This window comes from Heterodontus francisci, chromosome 12 (genome assembly GCF_036365525.1).
Source record: "Heterodontus francisci isolate sHetFra1 chromosome 12, sHetFra1.hap1, whole genome shotgun sequence".
Taxonomy (NCBI): Eukaryota; Metazoa; Chordata; class Chondrichthyes; order Heterodontiformes; family Heterodontidae; genus Heterodontus; species Heterodontus francisci.
In genome coordinates, this window is record NC_090382.1 from 70,311,363 (window position 1) to 70,327,044 (window position 15,682).

At 42.7% G+C, this 15,682-nt stretch overlaps 1 protein-coding gene across 1 annotated transcript in view; it reads left to right on the plus strand.

The window, feature by feature from the left end:
• The window catches only part of LOC137375617 (collagen alpha-1(XXIII) chain-like), a 339,099-nt gene that overhangs the window by 148,078 nt on the left and 175,339 nt on the right, over nt 1–15,682 (plus strand). The gene's annotated exons all lie outside the window — the stretch shown is intronic.

Below are 15,682 nucleotides of genomic sequence, written 5' to 3' on the forward strand. Positions count from 1 at the left end.
TATCAGGAAAAGCAAGGGTCCCAATCCTGATCCCCGGGGAACTCCACTACAAACCTTCCTCCAGTCCGAAAAATATCCATTAACCACTACTCTTTGTTTCCTGTCACTCAGCCAATTTCGTAACCATGTTGCTACCATCCATTTTATTCCATGAGCTATAAGTTTGCTCACAAGTCTGTTGTGTGACACTGTATCAAACACCTTTTGAAAGTCCATGCACACCACATCAACAGCATTGCCCTCATTAACCCTCTCCGTTACCTCCTCAAAAAACTGTAGCAAGTTAGTTAAACATGATTTTACCTTAAGAAATCCAAGCTGGCTTTCCTTAATTAACTCGCATTTGTCCATGTGACTATTGATTTTGTCTCGAATTATTTTTTCTAGAAGTTTTCCCACCACCGAAGTTAAACGGACTGGCTTGTAGTTGTTGGGATCTTATCAAATTTTACGGCCAAAATGCACTACTGGCTTTTAAGGACTTCCTGTTTCTACATCATGCTTTTACTTCCAGAAGAACAATTTGCTGCTGTTGCTTTTTTAAAATTGCAGCTTAGGTTTTTGTGGTTTGATTGTTAAATGGTTTAATTCTACATTAGGAGAATTACATTTTAAATCTAATTTATTTTTAATATTTTGTTGCTGTGTAAGGGACTCCTATGTTGATTTTATGAGCCTCCATTTTTATTACGTTCAGTCAGTGACAGACTAGAAATGACTTCAGAGTTTCAAAGCACGTGACTTGTATAAGTAAAAGCAAAATACTGCAGATGCTGGAAATGATGAAAGGTCACAGACCTGAAATGTTAATTTTGCTTCTCTCTCCACAGATGCTGCAAGACCTGCTGAGTATTTCCAGCACTTTTTGTTTTTGTGACTTGCATAAGTGCCATTTTAGTCTGCATTTAGTTGTTAATCATGCAACCATTAACAGGAAACCTCCTGTACTTAAATGTGGATTCAAAGTCACGCCAATATTGATACAGAATTTCCTTGTTTTGCAGCTTAAGGATGAACTAACAGTGCACATTTATTATCATTGTGAAGTAATGATAAACTAGCAGTGTAAATCGAGAGTCAAGCTCAATCTGATTCTGGAGTGAAGCAGAGTGAGATTCTTTGGAGAGGGTAATCTCACACCATTTAGGTTTGACACCACATAGAGTATAAATCTGGTTTGCAAAATGTTGAATCTTGTCAACTCTTTGAAAAATTGCACAACTTCCATTTAGATATTTAGGGATCCGCTCCTGATCCCACCTTAGACATCCAAAGGGAAATGTGGACTCCTAGCTGAAAATCTGGTGGATCACACTTGACCCCCTGCCTGGGAATTACAGTGGGAAGCCTGATCCTTTTAATGATCGGGCCTTATTAACATTCCTCTGGCCAGTTGCCTGCCCAAAACTGGTGTCCAGAGGCAGCTTATCAGCTTGTGGCTTGCGAACACCAGGCAGCTCAGTTTAAACTTGCCTGTACGTCTGCTGAGTGTCTGCCAGGTCTTAGTGAGCGGTGCACCACTGCAGATGCTTCACTTTGTAGGCCATTAAAACTGCATGAGCTCGCAATGACATCACAGGACCCTGATTTACATGTATTGTTGAGGCTTCTGACTGAATCACGCAGGTACCTCATAGCCAAACCAAAAAAGCAGTGTTAAAATGGCTGTGGGGCAGGCCTAGATTGGTAAATTGACAGTTTGGATTTTAAATAAAAACAGAAAGCACTGGAAATACTCAGCAGGTCTGGCAGCATCTGCGGAGAGAGAAACAGAGTTAACGTCCCAGGTCTGTGACCTTTCATCAGAGCTGGTAAGGGTGAGCAAGTGAAAAGGGGGAGGGCGGAAGACGAACAAAAGGAAAGGTATGTGATAGGGCAGAAGGCAGCAGAGATTAAATGACGAAGATGTCACGGAACATAGGCCAAGGGTGTGCCATTAGTTGTGTTGAAAGAAAAAGCGTTAGTCCAGAGAGAGTGTTAATGGCAAAATAATGAACAGCTCTGCCCAAAAGCAAAAGCCTGGATTTTAACTCCCTTTCTGGATGTCTTCTGCCAGACAGAGGAAACTAAAAGCTCACTATTAAATTTCTGACCTTTAGAAGAAAACTATATACATTCATGTATTTAGGCACTTGCAGAGCAGTGCAGTTAAAATTATAATGAGGCAGGAGCTACAAAGTGAGCATAACTTGAACCGCAGCAACCATTCTCAGATTTGTGGCTGCAGTGTAACTGCTCCCTAAATTGGAAAATTAACATTTAAATCTACTTAGAACACTTAGTAATCTGCCACAGAAATTGAATAGCTCCGCCACAGAATCCACATTCTGCTTCTGCAAAATTTGGTTTGGCTTGTCAGCAAAGTTGGCCCTAAGATGCTTCAGAATTCTAGGCACCCTGCCTATAAGTAAATATTAATAGTGGACAACAGGGGAATAGTGCATATACAGTGCCTAAAGGCAGAGATCTGAAACAATAGGCTTAGTTGGACATAAAAAAATGACTATTCATTCTAAATTTCTTGAAAGCTGTGTACAACTATTTTGTTTGTTCCAATCTATTTATTTGAGAATAAATTGGAAATCAAGCATGGAGTTATGACACATTTTGGGAATATTACCCAAACTGTATTGGAAGAAAGAGATTCAATGGTGTAATGTTACAAGCTGCACTGTGTCACAGTAGCAAATTGTTTAAAACATTTGACAGAGGATTACTTTTCACTGAACATATAATATAGGATTGATTTTTTTTCTACATCCTATCAAGTCAGATTCTTACCTTTGGCATCTGTTTTGTTGCTTACTATGGCATAGCACATTAAAGAGCAAAGAAGAAGCATGAAATTCTGTGTAGAAACCAGAATAAAAATTAACCTCATATTAGGGTATTTGTTAAACTTTCGCTTAACGATAACATATTTTTTATCAAAGCCAGTTGAAATCAGTCAAAAAGACAAATGTTAATAAGATAATCCCACAATGAGAACTATTTTCTCGGCTGCCACAAATTTGTAATAACACAGCTGGATGGTATGTCACCAATATATGTAAGCTACTTGTTTATTTTTTGGACCACTTCTGTATCTCATTTTATTTTTCCCTTCTCCTGATATATCCTGGGGCCATACACCATTCTTCAGCCAAGAAGATAGGCAGGCAATTGGCCAATTTCACTTTTAATATAAGAATTCCATGCTGTTTGTTTCAATTCCCTTTCGCTTGCCTTGTAGTGAAGTGCCTGGTCCCCTCTTGGCATTTTGCCACAATAACATGACTCAGATGAGCAATTAATTAATTCTAGTGAGAATTGTAGGCTCAAATACGCATCCTACCATTCTAGGGCACTGCACCAGCATGCCCTGTCTATAACGTTGCCAGATGGTAAGCAATTGAATTTAACCTATATATGCGTAGATCTCTATTCTTGCTTGGAACATATTGAGGAAGATGATACAACAGTCTGATACACTGCTCCCCCATATTGTCCTTGAATTTTAACTCACTTTCTGCTCAGCTTCTGTTGGATGCAACTTTAAATGAAAAATGGATTATCCTAAGTGTGTTATCCTGAAATAATTGATCTTCTATTGTGTTGTTCCTGAGTACTCAGGGGTCCGGAGCTTAGTAGTTATAGGATAGTTATTCGTGGTGACAGAAGTTTACAGGTTGTCAGGTACTTGTAAATTTCCAAGTCTTGCAAATCTCCCTCCCAGGAAGATTTAACCTGTAATTTTGGTCAGCATGAAATTGATGGCCTTTCTACTTTCATATACTTTTTGTACTTTAAAGTGTGGCATCTGAAGTGTCATTTATGTTGTCAAACCCCTTTCAAGTAGTTTTGATAGAACAAATAAGTAGATACAGATTTAAGATGATCGGCAAAAGAACCAGAGGAGAGATGAGAGTTGTTTTTGTGCAGTGAGTTGTTATGATCTAGAATGCAATACCTGAAAAAGTGGTGAAAGCAGGTTCAACAGTAACTTACAAAAGGGAATTGGATAAATACTTGAAAAGGAAATATTTGCAGGGCTACAGGGAAAGAGCAGGTGAGTGGGACTAATTGGATAACTTTTTAAAAGAATCGGAACAGGCATGATGGGCTGAATGGTTACCATGTGGGCTGTATCATTCTATTTTATATCCTTTAATAATCTTACATGTGAGTCCAAGATTGATATGACAGGTCTCATTTCTGTGACCTGGTACCAACCAGACTTTTCATTGTTTCTCAGCTAGGCACAGGAGATTGTATTGACTCAAATCAGATGTTCCCTAACTTCATGTCATCCTAATCCTCCTCTGAAAGGATAATAGAAGGAAATACCATGCTTGCTATGTACTTGCAGGGTTTGCCAAATTATATGGTGTGTTTATAACAGTCTGAGCTTGACATCGAGGTAACATGTGCAGGCCATTTCTACATTCAAAAGCTATAATATGGTTACAATTAATTTAATCTCTCTATCCAGTAATAAACTTAACTTTTTTTTCCCACTTCCGGCACTTAAACAACTACCATACAGGACAGTGTGGAAAGTCCCAATCAGCATTTATAACAGGGCTTAAAGTGAGCCAGAGCAAACTAGGGTCAATTTTAACCCATCCTGCCCAGCAACAATGGGACAAGGCAGGGGGTTAAAATCATATCTGAGGGTTCGTGCACACTTGTTGCACTGTTCTCTCCACCACCACCATTTTAACACCAGTTTTTGGTTTTGGGTCAGAAGCCCACCTGAGGCAAAGTACCAATCTAATGATGTTATACATGTCCCCACTGCATTTTAACCCAAAATGGCAGATGCTTGACCAAGTCCCTGAGCTGCCAGTAAAATCTGAGAGCACTGAAGCAATACAAAGGTGTGCTCAGCTGAAGCTCACTGGATCACAGGACCTTTTGCTGTTTCATTTGCTAAAAGAACCTCCAACTTTCAGATTGCTACCACTGCACCTTTTTTTTATCTTACAACAATTAGTAAACTTTCTATACTTATTATAGGTGCCATTATTGTTTCTTTGTTCTGGATGGATCAAGACTTGGAGGAGGAGAAGCAGCAGCCTCAGCAGCCACCCCACCAGCAGCATCTGGACCTCTCAGAACATAACAACATAAGAAATAGGAGCAGGAGTAGGCCATTCGGCCCTTCAAGCCTGCCCCGCCACTCAATAAGATCATGGCTGATCTGCCCCAGACCTCACTCCTCTTTCGTGCCAGCTCCTCATAGCCCTCAACTACCCGATATTTCAAAAATCTATCTACCTCCTCTTTAAATACTTTCAGTGATCTAGCCTCCACAACACTCTGTGGTAGAGAATTCCAGACATTCACTACCCTCTGAGAGAAGAAATTCCTTCACATCTCAGTTTTAAATGAGTTTCCCCTTATTTTGTAACTATGTCCCCAAGTTCAAGATTCCCCTACTACTGGAAACATCTTCTCAACATCTACCCTGTCAAGCCCCCTCAGAAGTCTACAGGTATAGGAGGCCATACACAGTACATGGTTTCCAGGCCAACAATCACCTTTTTGGATCTATCTGAATAGTGCAGGAGGAGGCTGCAAAAGTGTGCTAGCATGAAGGCCCAATTTTAACTCACTCACAGCCCATTCACTCACATTAGTCACTTTGGGCCCTTGCTGTGAGTGTCCATCTGCAGCTTCTCTGGCAGTGACCACACTGTCAGGAGCAAGTGCAGAGTCGTGATGCCATACAAGGTGCAGTTGCTAAAGTTTCTGCATCTATGCTGAGTCCTTCTAATCATCTGTCCATCCAAGTTAATCAGTAAGAAATGTAAGCACCTTGCTTTAGGTCGACCTTGGGAATCACACCAGGAATTGTGTACAGCGGGTGACTAACTCTGTAGGTAATCAGAAGGGCAGCCTGTCCATCAAATGTTAATGGGCTAGAATTTGCTGGGAAAATAACGGCAAGTTAAATGTGCACACTTTAATTATTATGTAAATAACCCAGCAATTTCTGGCAATGAAGAGATACAGTGTGAGTTGCAAACAGCCATAAATTGCAGGACGATCTGCCATTAGCCTCACATAAATGGAATCTGACCATCAACCTCCCCAGAAATTTCAAGGAATTCTGTATTTATGCTGGTAAAGCAAATTAAACTCATGGCAGAAAGCTAGGGCTGGTACTTAATTACATAGATCCAAGTAGGTGATTGTTGGCCTGTAGACCATGTACTGAGTATGGCCTCCTGCGGGCAGTCCCTTATACCTGTAATCTTCTGAGAGGTCAGATGCTGCTGCTGGTGGTGGTGGTTGTTGAGGCTGCCGTTTCTCCTCCTCCAAGTCTTGCTTCATTCAGAACAAAGAAACAACAATGGTACCCATTATAAGTACAGAAAGTTTACTCAGCAAAAAAGGTACATAATGACATAAGGACATTTTTAATGATGAGATATATGTTTCCTCCAATGCCACTAAACCTCTCTGATCCAGAATGGGAGCAATTGAAACTGTGGAGTCTCATTCTTGCATCTAGTAAAATGTCTTGCAGATTTTTTAAATGTAAAATTGTTACATTTTTCTGTCTCTCTCAATCCAATCTTGTTTCTCTTTCTGTAACTGACTTGCTTCAAATTCACCCTTTTTTTCTTCTGTTGTTTCTCTCTTTCTTTCTTTATCTTTAGATCTCTTTGGTTAAGGAGATGGACTGTTGGTCCTGTCATTCACCAACATCCCAGATGCCCTATTGATGTTGTCAGCTTATATTTCCAGCAATTTATGACGCAAAATGTTTCGAGCTGAAGGGTGAGAAAAAAATCTAACAAATAGGACATGGTGCGAGATGCCCCATTCCAGAAAATTCTGCCAATGAGGTCCAGGCTTGGACCGACAACTTTGTGGGGTCTTGTCATCTGCGCCACGCTTGGACTGCCAGATTTCCACTCTGAGTCAAAATCATCCCTGCAGTTTTGGTTCTTAGAGTTCCATGTCAGTTCCAAGCTGCAACAACTGTTTATGATTTTTTTCTGTGAGAGAAACCAGCAAAGGAAAAAGCCAGAACCTATGAAGAGAGGCACATGGGAATCATGGGCTGTGTACAGTCAGCTGCTACGCACACGTGTGTTTTTCAACATGGCAAATCAAGAGCAGGAAAACAAATCCAGGAAAAAAAGATAAAAGGAACAGCAACAAAAGCTGAAAGGCAGGAAGGAAAATGTACTGGTAAAGAAAGTGTAGGGAGAACATTGAGTCCAGGAGAGTGGGAACCAGAAGAGAAAGCATAAGTGAGCCTAAAAGGCAGAACTGGGACCAGGATGCAAAGCCCTAAGCAAAGGCAAGAGAGAGACAAAGATGCCCTGACTGTGATTAAGGTAAAGAATAACACACAGAGGAAAGAAAGTACATGAAGAGGGGCCAGAGTGCCCAGCAGTAGAGTATAGAAAGGGAGAAACTTGAAGCAGAGCTAAGGGAGCCAGCCTGAATAGCCCTTCAGCCCAGAAACTGTTAGGAGACCAAAAGGAGAAACTGTAAAGTGAGAAGAGAGAAATGAAAGTGAGGGAGGAGAAAGATGAAAGTAAGGGAAGAGAGCGACAGAAAAGAAAGGAAAAACCAGAAGAAATGAAAAGCAGAAATGGAGGTGAAAGAGAAACAACTGAAGGAAGGAAGATTATTGTTCAATATCCTCAGCTAGAGAGGCATGATAGGACAAGAATGCTTCAATGCAGCTGAACCTGAGAAAATTCCAGAATCACCGAGTCAGCCATGAGAAAAGACACAGGCAGACCTCCAAGGTCTCTTCAATCAATCTGTGAGTGCTTTTCACCTCTGACTTCAGGCAAATGTTGCCATGTTTTGAGCCCAAGTCAGAAACAGGGAACTTATCCAGATCAAATCACTCTTTTTTTCACAGAGGATTACTTTTTCTGAATGTTAATAAGCTGTTAGTAAAATTATTTGACAGCCAGAAACTCTCTCATGATTTCTAAAGTGGTTAAAGCCAGATACAAATACCTGAATTTGTTTATAATTAATGGTGTAGAGGTGAAATTACATCTTGTTGTCACTGGAAGCTTTCATGCGTCATTTTAAGGATTAGTTCTAAATTACTTGCTGTGGTATTGGTTAACATTGATTCATTTCATACAATTTGCTTAAAAACCAGTAGCTTTTAATGGATTTTAAGGAAGCATAAATGTTTATACTTGGAGTTACAATAGTCAACTGTACCAAAACTTAAATTTAATACTGATAAAAAAAACTTTTCATTGTTTGGGTAGTTAGTTTAATTATGTTTAATGTGGGTCTTCAAAAAATGCTGGTGGGAATTTCATAGAATAAATTTGATAAAGATGATAAAAATATAACAGGAAGATATAATTTCACAGTGCATTGGCTGGATGATACAGTACATATTTCATTACAACTGTTTGCTGCAATTCATACTAAAGGTTGCCTTATGGTTAATGGGTTATTTTCTTGCACTTCAAAATATGACACTAATTTTGGTATTTCTTCCGGCAAAGAAACTGACCCTGAACAACAAAAAATGTGTGTTACATTATAGCTAATAACAAACACTGCTTCTCAAATTTCTCAAAGAAAATAGGCAATCCATGAATTTTAAAGCTTTTTCAAATGAAGTAAATCATTCTACTTCGGATTATTTTATCATCAAAGAAAACTATTATTAACAATGGCTCCAAAAAACTACGATCCCACCAATGCCCTCCAGTCCTGACTCCATCAGTGATGCAGATTTGATCCCTAAACAACCATGTCCCCCCAATGTGAAAGGGCATGCTCTCCTAGAATATGATGCCTTTTAAAATTTGTTCTCTGAGATGAGAGCAAAAGTTTCCATTTTCCTTTCCTTGATCCCTCAGGCACGGCTGGCTAGTGGCACCCAGTCCAACGCTATTGGTTTTTACTATCCAAGCCTCCTTGGACTGTTAAACTCTCAGATTCATCTGGTCCACCAATTGTTTTTTCCCTACCTGCCTCTGTGGTGCTTAGAGCTGATCCAGCAAGCCCTCCACTTGAAATTGCCCAATACACACTGGAGGCAAATTTGGGCAACACCCCAAACAGATATGGGGATTGTGATGCACGATTAACCCAGATTTGTCCATTACATTTCAGGCAGAATGTTAAATTGGTGCTGCCATGCTGTGTGCAGCCAGCGCTGCCCATGCTGTTCATTGATTGCATGCATCAACAGGTGTCCTGATATCATGACTGGCTAACTCTAGTTAAAGGCAGCCTGCAAGAAGTGGTGGGGTTCATTTGAAAACTGGATCTGTGCTGTGATACTTTGAGGAATGGCTGAACATGCGAGAGGGCAAGCACCAAGGTTTTCACACACTGCACTAGAGGCCTTGGTGGAGGAGGTGGAAAGGAGGAGAGATGTCCTGTATCTGCAGAGTATGGGAGGGCCTGCAGACATATGCTTAGGAGGTAATAGGAAGAAAAGAGTGGTAGAGGTCAATGCCAGGAATGTTGCTCCAAGAACCTGGATGCAGTGCAAGAAGATGTTTCATGTTCATACGAATTGTCAAGGTGAGTTCAGCTTCAAATGGCATACCCTAGCAACTGTACCACTGGTCTCATCTACTGCTTAATTCATCACATCCCCATCACCCCACTACCACCAGTATCAATCAGTCAGTACTCAAGCCTTTGATTCATCTGCTTTACCTCACTCTCACACACTTTTCACTGTTGCAGCCTCACACCTACATCACACAGCCTGCACACACTGCAAGCTATTCAACCATGACAGCCACATCACCCAAACATATTGCATGATGCTCACTGACACAATCCCCTCTTTCTTGCAGAAGAAGGTGGTACAAAACAAAAGACAGCAATAAAAGAGTTTGGAAGGGCAAGCAATCCAGTTTGTTCTAACCCCCTGCAGGAGACAGTGCTGGCCATCTTGGGAAGAAGCATCATTAAGGCTGTGGCCAGTAGCGGAGCTGAAGCATTTGATAATGAGGATATCAGCATACCTGTTCCTCATTCTGTCATCCCATTTCTCTCTCAACCCTCAATCTCTTCTGACCTAGAAGCTGCAGATAATATAAGTGCACATTTCTTACTTGCTCCTCTCCCCTCACAAGCCAACCCATGTCCCATTTCAGACGCCCAAGAACTGGAGCCTTCCCAGTCAGTGAGAAAGTGGAGGAAGATGGTGAAGATGAACAAACAATGTCATTCAATCTTAAACTCACAGCCGCCAGTTTAGAGACGGAACCTGCATGTATTTTAGACGCTTGGATAGAGGAAGGATCTGCAGTTGGTGAAACGCCATGTACGAGTACGCAGGAACCAGGATGTGGGAGGATCGTGCAGGTGCCAGCTTGCTGGAGGGAGAGGGCACACACTAGTTCTGCTGCAGAGGGGTCAGGTGAGGACTTTGAGGGCCTGGCTACAGAAGAAGGCTGGTGGGTTTGCATAACAAAATACTCGGTGCATTGTGTAGCCTGCCAGAAAGCCTGTGGTCAATGTCAAGGAGTATGGAGGAGTCCAGCACCAACTTGGCACAGGGCTTCACGCAGACCTTGGAGCCCATCCCTTTCAGTATAGAATGGGTGGTCACCTCCATCAGCACACCTGTAGAAGTCACTGTGATGCAGCGTCTGAAGGCCTTGTCACAGCTTCCATTAGAGCAAAGGTAGCTTCCATCAAAGGTCTGAGTGCTGCAGTGGAAGCTCAGACTGCTGTCATCATGACTCTGGATACCACTGTTCAAATCTGCTTCCAGGGTGTCACAGCAATCCATCAATCTGTTCTTAAACAGACCAGCAGAGTGGCAATGGCTCCATGGAGCAAGAACCTGCTGTCCTCTTTCAGGATGACCAGAATTCCTGCTCCCACCACTGCCACTCTGCCAGTGCCCTTGCTGTTACCTGTCATCCAGATAGGCCAGACCGCTGCCGCCAAGCCAAAATGGTACAGTCTGAAGCCGGGCCATCTAGATCCAGAGCTGCTCAAGGTCGTCCTCTGAGGTTATCTGGAGTCTCCTAAACTGAATGTCAGCAGCCATACACCAGCCATGCTGCAGCCACTAGGGAAGCACCCCATAGGAGCGTTAAGGCAGCCAAAGGCACACAGAAGGCACTAAGGGAATGCACAAGGGTTTATTTTTGTATGATTTGTCATGATTGAATTAATAAATTTAGATTGGAATGTGTATTTTCAGGTGGTTTTTATTTTTGTGTTGCTGGAAGGAGGACAGTGTGATGGTCAGTGACTGAGGAAAAGCAATGAACGTTGGCATGTTGGTGAGTGGGGAGCTGTGGTTGAGATTACTGGTATCACTTAATTATTTCATCATGTGGAGCCGCAGCAGAAAGGGGCTGTCTGCGTTCCTGTTCCTTGTCCTCTTTTCTCCTTTTCTTCTCTCCTCCCTCTCACCTACGCGGTGGCAACAAGCGCTGTTCCCTCATAATGGCCAGGATGTGCAGTATACCACCATGATACTGACTCAGCTGAGTGCTGCAGGGCTCTTCCAGTGTGGTCAGGCAGTAGAAGCGTTGCTTGAGGACATTGATGGTGTGCTCTATAATGTTCCTTTTGGCAGCATGGCTCTTATTGTAGACATACCATGCATATACACACCTGTTCCAGACCATGAGTGGATAAACGCCTGTTGCCCAGTTACCAGCCTTTGACTTGCTATGGTGGGTCAAATGCAGGTGACACAGGGGACTGCCACAGAATGAAGGAAGCATAACTACAGCCAGGACAACAGGCATTCACCTGCACCATACGTTGCCTGAAATCACACACTGGCTACACATTTGAGAGAGTGGAATTTCTCTTCGTTTATGAAAATGTCTACGTTCACATGAAGCATGTGCAGTTAATGGCACCCTGCACCATGAGGAAGCCTGAGATCCATGTAAACCCTAGTTCTTGCTTCGCCTGCTTTTTACCACAAACTGCAAGATGTTACTTATATCTCCAACAACAGCCTGGAAGGAACCAAATGCATAAATGTTAAGAGCCACAGTTACCTTGACAACCAGAGGCAATGCTCTCCTTACCCTGTTTTGAGGTTGCAGTGTGGCTGCAGCATTTGATAGATTTCAGTCATGACCCCTTCAGTGAAGTGAAGCAAAATCTTATGCTTTGGTTATTGCTGAAGTTGAGGAAAGAGAATTGCTCACTAAAGACCCTCTGTGGATATGGCACCCTGCTGACAACTCTTTTCCCCTTCCTCCTCCTCGCTCTTGTCCTGCTCTGCATGGCTTCTCTTTATTCTCCCAGTCCTGCTCAATTACAAGAGGAAGGCCGACCAGGCCATTCATATCTGGAAGCAATTTGTTTCAGCAAAAGCTTTGAAATGACCAAAAAAAAGTACCTCAGCACCAGCCAAACTACTCCCTATAGACTATTGAAATTTTAGGCAAGTATAGGAAAGCTCCAAAAACAAAGCTCCTGACCAGCAGCCAGGATAATTAATCCAGCAGCTAACCTGCAAGTCATCTATGATTCCTTTAAGTAGTGATCTTGGGAATCTTTCATGCCGTTTAATGGCATGTTCAGCTTTGCAAGGTTACGACATGGTGTAGGCTGGAATGTGGTGTTCAAAATAGGCAGCACTAGTGTAAAATCAGCATTGCATACTGATTAAAGTCATAATCTGATTGATCTGCAGATCCGCTGTCGGTGGTCGTGAGGAGGCATCCGGTGCAAATCCCATCAGAAATGTGTTCACGCATCTCGGAAACCATTTTCCAGTGTTAGGCCACGTAGTGTTAGAAAATAAGCACTATTAAACCCAGTTTCTTCCCCTCACTTCTTTTAGCCTCACTAACTAGTGGATCCACTACTTGTTGTTTGGATACTTTTAAATCTAATTTTGAAAGTAAGCAGAGCATCTCATTATTGTGTGATTATCTCCTGTATTCGATTGAGAGATATGTAACCATTATAATTACTAACACCTGTGAGACAGAAACACGGTAATGAGAGCACGAGACACATGCACACACACATACAAATGCACACACAGACATACACATGCTCACACATATAAATACACACATATAAATACACACATATATACATACACACACACGTATACACACGTATACACACACACACACACACACACACACACGCACAGAGGCATCCAAAGATACAAACAACATAAAAGAAGCTAAACACCATCTGATCAATCAAGTCTGTCTTATTTTGGCATTATGTAACGTCTATGTACCATCCCTCCCTACGCACCTAAGCAATCTCTTGTGAGCAGCAGAAAAGAACTTTAGGCCAATTTGGGAAAAATCGCTAGGAAATTCCCTTCTGACTCCTGAAGGAAATTAGGCGACCACCAACAGACCCCAGTGACTGAGTGGTACAGCCCCTGATGACGCCTCTCCCCCCCCCACCCCCCTACCTTCGACATGTAGATATATCGGCTACTCACAGAAATTTGTCCATCCCCATCTAAGCCTGTGACTTTGTCATGTAACTTTGGGCCCTTCCTCTGAGGCAGGTGACCTTCGCGTGTCTGATTTCAGGTAAGTTAAGATGGTGGGGGACAGCAAAGTGGTTTGAACACATCCCCCCTCTGTTATCTTACCCCACTCCCCACCACCCCCCAACCAACATGCACCAGATGGTGTGGGTTTAAATTTGAAATAGTAGTTTTATTGTAGCTGCTTGTTATAACTGTGAATGATGGCTACTCCCTGAATTATACCTGTGGTATTTCTATTGCCATAAAAAATTGATGTTGATTGTGTGTGCTCAGACTCTAATTATGGACCAGGCAAATGTGAGATCTTTATATTAAATTACAGTCAGTTATTTAGACTGGAAATAAACCTTCAGGGGCAGAGGCTTCAGTTCCTAGTTTTTCATTATTTGCCTTTATTCCAGTAATCAGAAACCAATTTAACATTTATTACTGTATTCCTTCTGCTTCAATAATGCATAAGCTACAATTTGAATAGGAATTGAGAATCAGGTGCAGTTTTCCCAGTTAAAACATTTTTGCTGATTCCCCACTGGTTACTGAGTTTATCCAGTGAGTAGCTGAACCATACAGACCAAGCAGGTCCCAGGTTCAATTTCTGACTTGTGCTGAATTAGCTAATTTCATATAATTGCTTGCAGGGACCTGGGTTACAAAGGGAAAACTGCCCATATTTCCTGTCCCTGATTGTTATTCAATTATCCCTGCTAGAAGTGCGCGTGTGGATATCAGGTGGGAAGGGATTGTATTCCGCTGTAATGCCCACAAGGTCAAATACCCTGCAAACAGTTGTATCAACCATGAATAATGGCTCCTTGAGTGAGCTACCAGAGTTAGCAAAGAGCTTTGTATAATTTCCAAGTGTTAACACTATATAACATACATGCCTTTACAATTACGTGCCACTGAATTGCAATCCACATAGTGATTGAGAGGTGTTGGTGTTTGTATTCTGATGTGTAACAGGCATTGCAAGTTTTTCAGAGATTTTTATCACACAGAAATGACAAGTATTCCAGTCTATATATAATGGGCTGGATTTTATGGGCCCCCCTGAGGCAGGGTCAGAGGTCGGCGAGGGTGGGGGCCTATAGAATTGCGATAGGTGACGGGGGCCAGAGGGCCTGTCGCCGCCCCATCGCCAAGCGATTTTGCAATGGGTGGGATAGACTGACGACAGACAGCCTTCCTGCCCAGAGGCCAATTTAGGTCCTTAAGTGGCCTATTAACAGCCACTAAGGTCCTTGTTCCACTGCCACTGGTTCTAACGGTGGGGGGGGGGGGGCTCCACCACGTGGAGAGGACATCTTGTAAAATGAGGTGACCTCTGCAGGCTTCAGTGGGGGGTTCCTCCTCCGTGGGCAATCTATGGCCCACAGAGGACCCCCACTGGCAACACCTACAACTCTCTGACCCCCCAACCCCGGGATTTCATGCCCACCCTCCCACACCCACTCGCTGGGGCCTTCCAGACTGTCCCCAGCGACCCTGCCTCATTTACCGGAGTTCCGGGGTTCCAGCGTGGCCCTAGGTCCAAGGCTTCTGCAGTACTGGCAGTGGCCACCACTCCCAGTGGTGCTGCTGATACTGCTGAGCTGCTGGCCCTGTCATTGGCTGGCAGCTCTTGGAGGTGGGATCTCCGTCTTTAAAGGGACAGAGATCCCAGTGCGGGAAACTTGAGCTTCGAAACACTGGAGGATCGCTCCTGGGTGGGGGGTGAACTTGTAAAGGCCAAGGTGGGGATTCCACATCCCCCCACCCCCGTCTTTTAGGCCCAACGACAGGAGCCCTGCCTCCTCCACAAAATCCAGCCTAATAGGTGTATAGCTATTTTTCAGTTGTACCCTGATTCAATAATTAGAGAAGGAAAACACAAATGCCTCCTGTTGTTGGAAGCCCAAATGGAACGGTCAGTGTGATATGGAGAGAATGAATGGAAAATATATCCAATAGTATAGTTTTCAGAAAAGTTTACTCGTGCAGGAACCCCTGCATATTCTTACCAATCTGCTGAACAAGCTAATTGAGGGCCTGCTATAGTAGGAGAAGGAAGTGGTTAATGATCTGTCTTTTTAAAATGTTTTTCCTAAACTTTTTCATCTAACTTATGGGATCTATGCATAGCTGCACTCTTGAGAGCACTAGCATGGGCTCCTCTTAGATTTCCTCTTACCCCCGTCCATTCATCTCTGAACACTTACTACTAGTGTTTAACAGACAACCTCTGTG